This window comes from Prionailurus bengalensis, chromosome B3 (genome assembly GCF_016509475.1).
Source record: "Prionailurus bengalensis isolate Pbe53 chromosome B3, Fcat_Pben_1.1_paternal_pri, whole genome shotgun sequence".
Taxonomy (NCBI): domain Eukaryota; kingdom Metazoa; phylum Chordata; class Mammalia; order Carnivora; family Felidae; genus Prionailurus; species Prionailurus bengalensis.
The window spans coordinates 74,544,966-74,554,721 of NC_057355.1; positions in this window are offsets into that span (position 1 = coordinate 74,544,966).

Consider the following 9,756-nt stretch of genomic DNA (forward strand, 5'->3'; position numbering starts at 1 on the left):
TTTGTTATTTGCATATGCATTTCCCAGGAGATTGTAAACATCTTTAGGGGAGACGGCAAATTTCAATGAATTTCTGGTTTGAACCTAGTAATTCTCCAGTTCCTATACTCTGGAAACGAGGGTTTGGAGTCTAGACCACTCTGGCTCAAAAGCAGGCTTGTCTTGCAGCATTCATTTGTGTATCCTAGGGAGATTAATTGGTGCTTTTTCTCTGCCAGGCTCTGTTAAAGCTGCTATAGACATGGCAGAGGACAATACAAATAAGGGCCCCACTCTCTTGACGGTCATAAAGCAGGAGGGTTAAAAGCACACACTTCACAGCCAGATTACTTGGGCTTGTATCCTAGCTTCACTGCTTACAAGCTGTGTAACCCCTGGGCAAGTTACCTTGCCTCTCTGTACCTGAGATTCACCCTCTGAAACATGAAAATGTTCATAGTGCAGCTATTCAGGGTTACGGTGAGGATTAAGTGAATGTACATGTGTAAAGAGCTTACAACAGTGCCTGGTGCAAAAATAATTGCTACATAAGCATTACTTATTATTATGAGTTTTGCAGAGCTTGTGTCCTAGTAGGGGAGGTAATAAAGAAGAAGAAATATTAGGCAGTGATAAGTGCTATGAAGAAAATAAAAGATTTGCAAGGACGTGGAGAAAAGGAATCCTCATGTGCTGTTGGTGGGAAAGAAAATTGGTGCAGCCACTGTGGAAAACCGTGTGAGGTTTCTTAAAAAATTAAAAATAGAAATACCATATGATCTAGTAATTCCACTACTGGGTATTTCCCCAAAGAAAACGAAAACCCTAATTCAAAAAGATATATACACCCTTATTTTATGGCAGCATTATTTACAGTAGCCAAGATATGGAAGGAGCCCAAGTGTCCACCAACAGATGAATGGATAAAGAAGATGTGGTATATATACACAATAGGATATTACTCAGCCATAAAAAGAATGAAATCTTGCCATTTGCAATGATGTGGCTGGAGCTAGAGAGTATTAATACGAAGTGAAACAAGTCAGCCAGAGAAAGACAAATACCATATGATTTCATTTATGTGGAATTGAAGAAACCAAACAAATGAACAACCAAAGGAAAAAAAGAGACAAACAAAAAAGCAGACTTAAATACAGAGGACAAACCGGTGAGTGCCAGAGGGAAGGTGGGTGGAGGGTGGAATAGGTGAAGGGGATTAAGAGAAAAATCAATTATCACCAGGAACATTGAGTAATGTATAGAATTATTGAGTATTATAGTGTACACTTGAAACTAATATAACACTGGATGTTAATTATACCTAAAAAAAGAAAAAAGAAAAGAAAAGAAAAGGAAAGAACAAAAGAAAGGAAAAGAAAAGTGGAGAGCCTGGGTGTCTCAGTCAGTTAAGTATCCGACTTCAGGTCATGATCTCATGGTTCGTGAGTTTGAACCCAACATCAGGCTCTGTTATGACAGCTCAGAGCCTGGAGCCTGCTTCGGATTCTCACTCTGCCCCTTCCCCTGCTCGCACTCTGTCTTTCTCTCTCTCTCTTAAAAATAAATACACATTTAGAAAAACTAAAAAAAGAAAGAAAGAAAGAAAGAAAGAAAGAAAGAAAGAAAGAAAGAAAAGAGAATGGTAGGAGAAGTGCTTCTGAGGGTCTACCTTGTGCTGGATGATCAGGGAAAGTCTCTACAAGGAGGTGACATTTAGGGACCATGAAATGTAGGTGGTGAGAGTTTTCAGGAAATAGCAAATGCAGAAGCTATGAAGGCAGGCCTGAGCTGTCAGGTCTGGGGTAGAAAAAAAGCCTGTGGGCCAGAGCATGCGGACCAAGGGGAGAGCAGAAGAGATGGTCTCAGAGATACTTGGGAACCAGATTCTTCAGTGCTTTGCAAGATGGGAAAAAATTTAAGTTTTCATTCTAAGTGCAGTGGGAAGACATTGGAGAGTTTTAAACAGAAGAGAGTTCTTTTTAAAAAGATAATTTTAGCTGCTCCTGCAATGGTAGTATGGATGATAGAGAACAGAGAGGATTTGACACATGTTTTGGGGGTGAAATCAACAGGAGTTGCTGATGTATTAAATGTGGGACTTAAGGTGAAGAGAAAACTCAAAGGCAATTCTCAAAGTTTTGATTGGAACACCTTCCTGGGATAGGAAGATGTGGAAAGACAGATTTTAGGGTGGATGGGAATCAAGAGTTCTACTTTGGCTGCATTCAGTTGGGCAAATCACTTAAGCTGTCTGTTATTTAGAGTATGAAAAGAATACTAATGTCCCCATAGAGAAGGGTATTGTGGTTAAAAGAACAGATACCTGGGGTGAAATCCTGAGCCTGCCATTTATTAGCTCTGTGGCCTTGTGTAAGTTATTTTATCATTTGTAAAATAGGGATAATCAATAGATAGCACTTACTTCAAATAATGGTTGTATAAGGATGAAAAGAATTAATGTTTACAAAGTGCTTAGAATAGTTTCTGACACATAGTAAAAGCAATACCAGTATTATGGAAATAAAAAAAACAAATAGGGCAGAATCGAGCCTTGTATTAGATAAGTGGCTTGCCTCCTCAAGATAATCATTAACTATGTGGAAGGAAGGAAGGAAGGAAGGAAGGAAGGAAGGAAGGAAAGAAGGAGAGAAGGAAGGAATGAAGGGAAGGAGAGGGACAGATGGACCTGTTCCTCTGAAGCATGGTATATAAACTCAACCAGTTCGACATAATCTCTTGTAGAAATAGAAAAGGAGGGGAAAGTTCTCCAACTTATTTTATGAAGCTAGTATGATCTTGATACTAAAATCAGAAAAAGACAATATTAAAAAAAGGAAAAAGAAAACTACAGCCCCATATCCCTGAATATACACACAAAAACCCTTAACCAAATATTACCAAATAGAATTCAGCAATATATAAAAATTATTATACATCATAACCAACCAGGGATGCAAGGGTTCTTTAAATATTCAAAATAAAACCCAGGTAATTTACTGTATTAACAGGCTAAGGAAGATTCTTCTATGTTTTCTTCTAAAAGTTTTATAGTTTTATGTTTTACCTTTAAATCTGTGCTCCATTTTCAGTGAACTTTTGTGTATATATGAGATTTTGGAGGAGGCTGACTTACTAGATGTACCTGAAGCTGGGAACCCAGGAGGGGTGGGGAGCACCAAGGGTGAGCAGAGTCCCAGGACATTCCATATATTACATTGTAAATTAAACACTTCACTGATTCCTAGAGAATAATTTATGACTCAGCAACAATTTGTTGAGTCAATACCTAGAATTAACAGGGAGATTATATCCTCAGGAAAAAGGAGGGTGGAGATAAAATCTCCTAAAGGTCTTTGGTATTTAGGACATGTCCTCAGTCATTTCCCTAGTGACCTGTAATCTCCAGGAGCCTGGCCTGTATTCAACTGGGAAAGGTCTTGGGGTAAATAGGCTTTGATAGACCTTCAGTTAGGGTAGAGTCTCCTAGAGGAGGAAGTTAGACCTTCTTGCCTGTGGGGGTTGGTAGGAACGGGTAGATGTGTGGGGAGCCTGTTCTCTGAGTAATTTCCCTTGTACAGGACCTGGGTGGTCAGGATCTGTGGAGAGTTCTTGTCAAGGGGCCTTACTCCTCTGCCCCTCAGGTGGCAGAGTGGACCTCTCAGATCTGAGAGACAGGGTGGGAAGGCTGGCGGGGGCATGGCTTCAGCAAGTTTCAGGTGGGTACAGCCTGGCAAATAGGATAAAACCTGAGTGAAAATGGAGACCCCCAAATAGGCCTCAGGAAGTTTGGGGTAATGGCACCAGATTCCCTTCTCAGATCTTTTGTAAGGCAAGAGACTGCATCTTCCTGTCATTGCTACTCCCCTGCAGGGAGTTGGGGACTGGGCCTTCTCTGTGCTCCAGCATTAGGTGTCCCGAAGTATTGAGGCAGGCCACACAATGAAGGGGAAAGCAGGGGAAAGGGAATTGCCACCTGATCAATGCCTGGGATGCCTGCAAGCATGCTGCTTGGCACTTCGCAGATATTACCTGACGAACTCACTGCAATAGTCCTAGATGACATCTTCACCTCCATTTGCAAGAAATCGATGTGCTAAGAGTGTGAATATGTTCATTTTATCAGCAGTGTGTTCTGTTTGCCTGTGTCAACATCACTGTGTCTGATTCTGCAAGCCTTGTCAGAGTGGGTCCAGCATAGCCTTTCTGACCACGCTTTTTATTGATGGTGACAATCCCAGGGAGTTCCTGATTTATCCACATCCACCATCCGAAGGGCACCATTACCCTGGCCTTTCACTCTTACCCACGAATCAGAAAGACCTATGATAACCACTAATTACTTTGATTTAGAATGCTTTTCTTGATTAAAAAGATTTTCTTGTATTGTATACGAAGAGATATGTACAAAGATGCTTATTACAGAATTGCTTGTAGGAAAATAAGGGAATAAACAAAATGCCCATCAATAGGGGAATAGTTATATAAACTAGGGTAAGCAGCATTCTCAAACTTTTCTGTCTCAGGGTCCCTACATGTTCTTTTCTTTTTCTTTTTTTTTTTTTAAGTTTTATTTATTTATTTATTTATTTATTTATTTATTTGAGAAAGGGTGAGAGCAGGGGAGGGGGGCAGAGGGAGAGAGAGACAGAGAGAGAGAGAATCTTAAGCAAGCTCCAAGGTCAGCATTGAGCCCAACATGAGGTTTGATCCCATGATCTGGAGGTCATGACCTGAGCTGAAATCAAGTGAGAAGCTCAACCGACTGAGTCAGCCAGGCACCCCAGATCCCCTATGGTCTTAAAAATTATTGAGGACTCTGAAGAGCTTTTGTTTATGTGAGTTATATCTGTCAATATTTGCTATAATAGAAATTAAAACTAAGAAATTTAAAAATATGTATTATTGATTAAAAACAATAAACCAAGGGGCACCTGGGTGGCTCAGTTGGTTAAGCATCCGACTTTGGCTCAGGGCATGATCTCGCAGTTTGTGAGTTCAAGCCCTGTGTCAGGCTCTGTGCTGACAGCTTGCTCAGAGCCTGGAGGCTGCTCCGGATTCTGTCTCCCTTTCTCTCTGCCCCTCCCCTCCTCATACTCTGTCTCTGTCTCTCTCAAAAATAAATACACATTAAAATAATAATAATAATAATAAACCCATTGTATGGTCACATAAATAACATTTTCCAGCTTTACTGAGGTATAATTGACAAATAAAATTGTAAGATATTTAAGGTGTGCAGCATGGTGATTTGATACATGTATACACTATGAGAGTTATGTATACATTATGAGAGGGCTTGTCCCATCGAGTTAATTAACACACCTATCACTTCACATAGTTTTCTTTTTTTGTGTGTGAGAGTATTTAGGTTCTACTCTTTTAGTAGATTTCAATTATACAATACAGTGTTATCAGCTATAGTCATCATGTTGTATCTTAGATCCTCAAAACTTACTCATCTTATAACTGAAAGCGATACCTTTTTAGCAACTTCTCTCTATTTCCCCCACCCCAGCCTCTGGAAACCATTTTTTTACTCTCTGTTTCTTTGAGTTTGGCTTTTTTTTTTAGGTTCCACATATAAGTGCTACCGTTTAGCATTTGTCTTTCTGTCTGGCTTATTTCATTTCATGTTGTTGCAAATGACAATATTTCCTTCATTTTTAAGGCTGAAATATCATGTGTATTGCCCCATTCATCCACAGATAGACACTTAGGTTGTTTCCATCCCTTGACTATAGTGATCATATACTGCGATGAACACAGAAGTATAGGCATCTCTTCAAGATAATGGTTTTATTTCCTTTGGATATTTATCCAGATGTGGGAGTGCTGGATCATGTGGTACTTCTATTTTTAATTTCTTGAGGAACTTCCATGCTGTTTTCCATGGTGGCTGTATCAGTTTACATTCCTGCATAAACATTATTTTAAATGAAAAATGGCCATATTTTCTAAAATATTAAAATATGAAAATAAAATAAGAAAAATTAATGAGAAGAGTGGCATTGTTGTACATCGAAAAAATATCTTTGATGTCTGGTTTAATAGAAAACAGCTGGAATCTCATAGTTACTTCTACATTTAATGTTACGATGTGTCTATTTTTAAAATTTTTAATGTTTTATTTATTTTTTGAGAGACAGAGAGAGACAGAGTGTGAGCAGGGGAGGGGCGAAGAGAGGGAGATACAGAATCCGAAGCAGGCTCCAGGCTCTGAGCTGTCAGCACAGAGCCCAACGTGGGGCTCAAACCCACAAACCATGAGATCATGACCTGAGCTAAAGTCGGCTGCTTAACCGACTGAGCCAGCCAGAGGCCCCTGTGTTTATTTTTTTTAATTACATCCAAGTTAGTTAGCATATAGTGCAATAATGATTTCAGGAGTAGATTCCAGTGCTTCATTCCCTATGTATAACACCCAGTGCCCATCCCAGCAAGTGCCCTCCTTAATGCCCCTTGCCTATTTAGCCCATCCCCCCTACCCACAACCCCTCCAGCAACCCTCAGTTTGTTCTCTGTATTTAAGAGTGTCTTGGAGTGCTTGGGTGGCTCAGTCGGGTAAGCATCCGTCTTCGGCTCAGGTCATGATCTTACGGCTCGTGAGTTTAAGCCCCGTGTTGGGCTCTGTGCTGACAGCTCAGAGCCTGGAGCCTGCTTCATGTTCTATGTCTCCCTCTCTCTCTACCCCTCCCCTGCTCATGCTGTCTCTCTCTGTCTCTCAAAAATAAATAAACATTTAAAGAAAAAAGTCTCTTATGTTTTGTCCCCCTCCTTGTTTTTATATTATTTTTGCTTCCCTTCCCTTATATTCATCTGTTTTGTTTCTTAAATTCCTCACGTGAGTGAAGTCGTATGATATTTGTCTTTTTCTGACTAATTTTGCTTAGCATAATACCCTCTAGTTCCAGCCACGTAGTTGCAAATGGCAAGATTTCATTCTTTTTGATTGCTGGGTAATACTCCATTGCATATATATACCACATCTTCTTTATCCATTCATCTGTCGATGGACAGTTGGGCTCTTTCCAAACTTTGACTTTTGTTGATAGTGCTGCTATAAACATGGGGGTGCATGTGCCCCTTTAAAACAGCACACCTGTATCCCTTGGATAAATACCTAGTAGTGCAATTACTGGGTTATAGGGTAGTTCTATTTTTAACTTTTTGAGGAAACTCCATACTGTTTTCCAGAGTGGCTACACCAGTTTGCATTCCCAACCTACTTCTATTTTAGCATGTAGCACTCTGCACTACATTTGTTTAATTTCTCCATTAGACTGTAAGCTTCTCAAGGTGGACTGTTCCTTCATTATTTTGGTGTTCACAGTACTTAATGCAGTGCCTGGCAGGAAGTAGGTGCTCATTCAAATATTTGGGCCTAGGTGACAGCCTGGGGTGGTGGGTGGACACCTGAATACAAAAGTACATCTAGAACTCTACAGCCATCAGTCCTGTATAGTGCCTGGGGCCTGATCCCCTGATCTGGCCAGTAGGGCCTGTTTCATGGCTTTGGGGCTGAGGCCTGCAGTCTCTTCTCTGTGCTTGTAGAAATATCTTCGTGGCTTTGTACCCAGTGCTGCCTCCCCAGCCGGCTAAGCCTGTAGGCCCCACAGGTTGGGGTCTGTCTGCTTCTATTGTGTGAGTGTCTGGGGACAGGTGGACTGATAGGATTGGCTTCCTGGTGAATGGCGTGAGGGGCATTCAAGTCCTGCATTTTCCCTCAAGCCACTCCCAAGGAGCTTCCTCGCCAGCTGTGGGGGAGGACTTTTCTCATAATTGCCTTTCATAATTCTCATAATGCCTTTCATAATTCTAGGAAGGTAGATTCCAAGAATCCTTGAGTTTTTCAGATGGAGTAACAGTGCCTGAAACTCAGCCTGTTGTTTCCTCACATCTTCACACTCAGTCAGCTGAAGGCTCCACAGCAGAAGGGCTCCTGACCTGCACTCAGGAACGACGACGAGAGCATCGCCAGGTAAGACCAGAGCAGGGACAATGTGGCCCAATGTAAGGCTGGCTGGGATGGGGTCCCTGTCACCACTACTGCCCACCTTCACCCTTTTTTAATTTTTTGTGCTGATGCTTTCTTCTCCCTGGCTCTGTCTGCAGCTGTCTTTATTTCTTCTTTGATTCTCATAATAAAGCTCTCGGGGACTATCAGAGCCCTTAGGGCCACCCAACTCAGCACCTCATCTTACCCAGGTGCAGATGGAGCCAGAGTGGGGAACAGACTTGCCCAAATCATGCACCTTCTGTTGAAATCTCCCTCATCTCTCTCTTTCTTGATTGTCAATGTTTCTAACTACTAGCTCTCCCCTAATCTTTTCTTTGCTTTTCCCTTTCCTTTTCTCTTTGGTGAGGGCCATCCATCTCCAAGATGGGACTAAGTTGAGGGTGTGCCCACTTGGCTTCCCCACCTCCACTTCTGGGCAACTGAACTGATCAGCATGGTAAGGGGCATCAGAGTGGGCAGTGCCAGGCTCAGAGACCACTCTAAGCTCCCGGGACCTGTGGTTGACTCTGGCCTAGCTGGCCCAGCTGACTGCTCCAGAGGAAAGCAGAAGTGGGGATGAGGGCAGAGTGAGTGGGAGCCTGGACCCTTGGAAGCTGCTCAGTCTCAGGGAAAGAAGGACCTGGAATGGGAAGGGGAACCAAGACAGACAGATGGGGCCTGATCAGTTTCTCCATGCTCTACCTGCAATAGGCCACAGCTGCTTTTCCCTACAAGTAGGGAAGCTTTCCTGCAAACCATCTCGTGGCAAGTTTAGAAAGGAGCAGGGCTTGGTAAGGACTGTTGTAGAACAGAGGGGACAGCCACGGACTTGCTGGTATGGGAACAGCATCTCAGATGTGCCATAACTCTGGTCTTCCAGCAGGGGGCGGCCCGTCCTGACAAAATTCGAGTCCCTCTTTTTCCTGCTGCCCTCCCAGCCAAGGAGACCAATTCCCTTGACACTTGGTGGGGTTAATCTGCGCTCACAGCTGGGGGTAGAGAAGTCCCCCAGGGGTCATAACAGTGTTTAGAATCTGGTGTCCTGTTTATGAAAAGTAGAATAATCAGAAGCTGAAACCCCTCATCCTCTGGAATGGAAAGGCTGTAGGTATGACCTTGCAGAAAAGAGAGAGCATGTGAGAGAGAAGAGAATGACAGCAGCCAGGACAAAAAGGAGAAGAGGTCAAGGACCTGCAAAGGGTGTCTTTGGAAATACGGTATCCGAAGAGACATAAATTTGAAACCAAGGCTGTCTCTCTTAAAACAGAGCATTTGGTTACCTTCGTTATGGCACTGATACAGACTGATATTTAATCTGAAATTTCTCCCTAATTCCTGAGCAGCACCCATTCATTTGTTATTATAGATAAGGACCCCTAACTGGAGGGAACTGGGTTATGTAAAGGTTGGTTGCTAAGGAACAAGGGAGATGCAGTAGGTATGGCAGGGGTTGCTTAGTAACAAGGAGTCCCTTGGTGTTAGAGTGGCCAAGGCAGGTCTGGAACAGATGAGGGTCTGTGGACGGTCAGCCCACACCAGAATCTCCTGAAAGTGCGTGTCTGATGGCCCCTGCAGTCCAAGCCGCCAGAGACTGCATCTCTTCAGCTTCCTGGCACTATCTTACATGAAAAGTACATCCCGAGTCGCTGTGTATCCTCAGTGACCCTTTTCTCCAACCATTCCTTCCCTCCCGCCTCCGCAGGAAACAGATCACACTCCTAGATTCGGGACCCCACAGGGCTCCTGGGCAGGCAAATGGGAATCTCACACTGGGGGGAGGC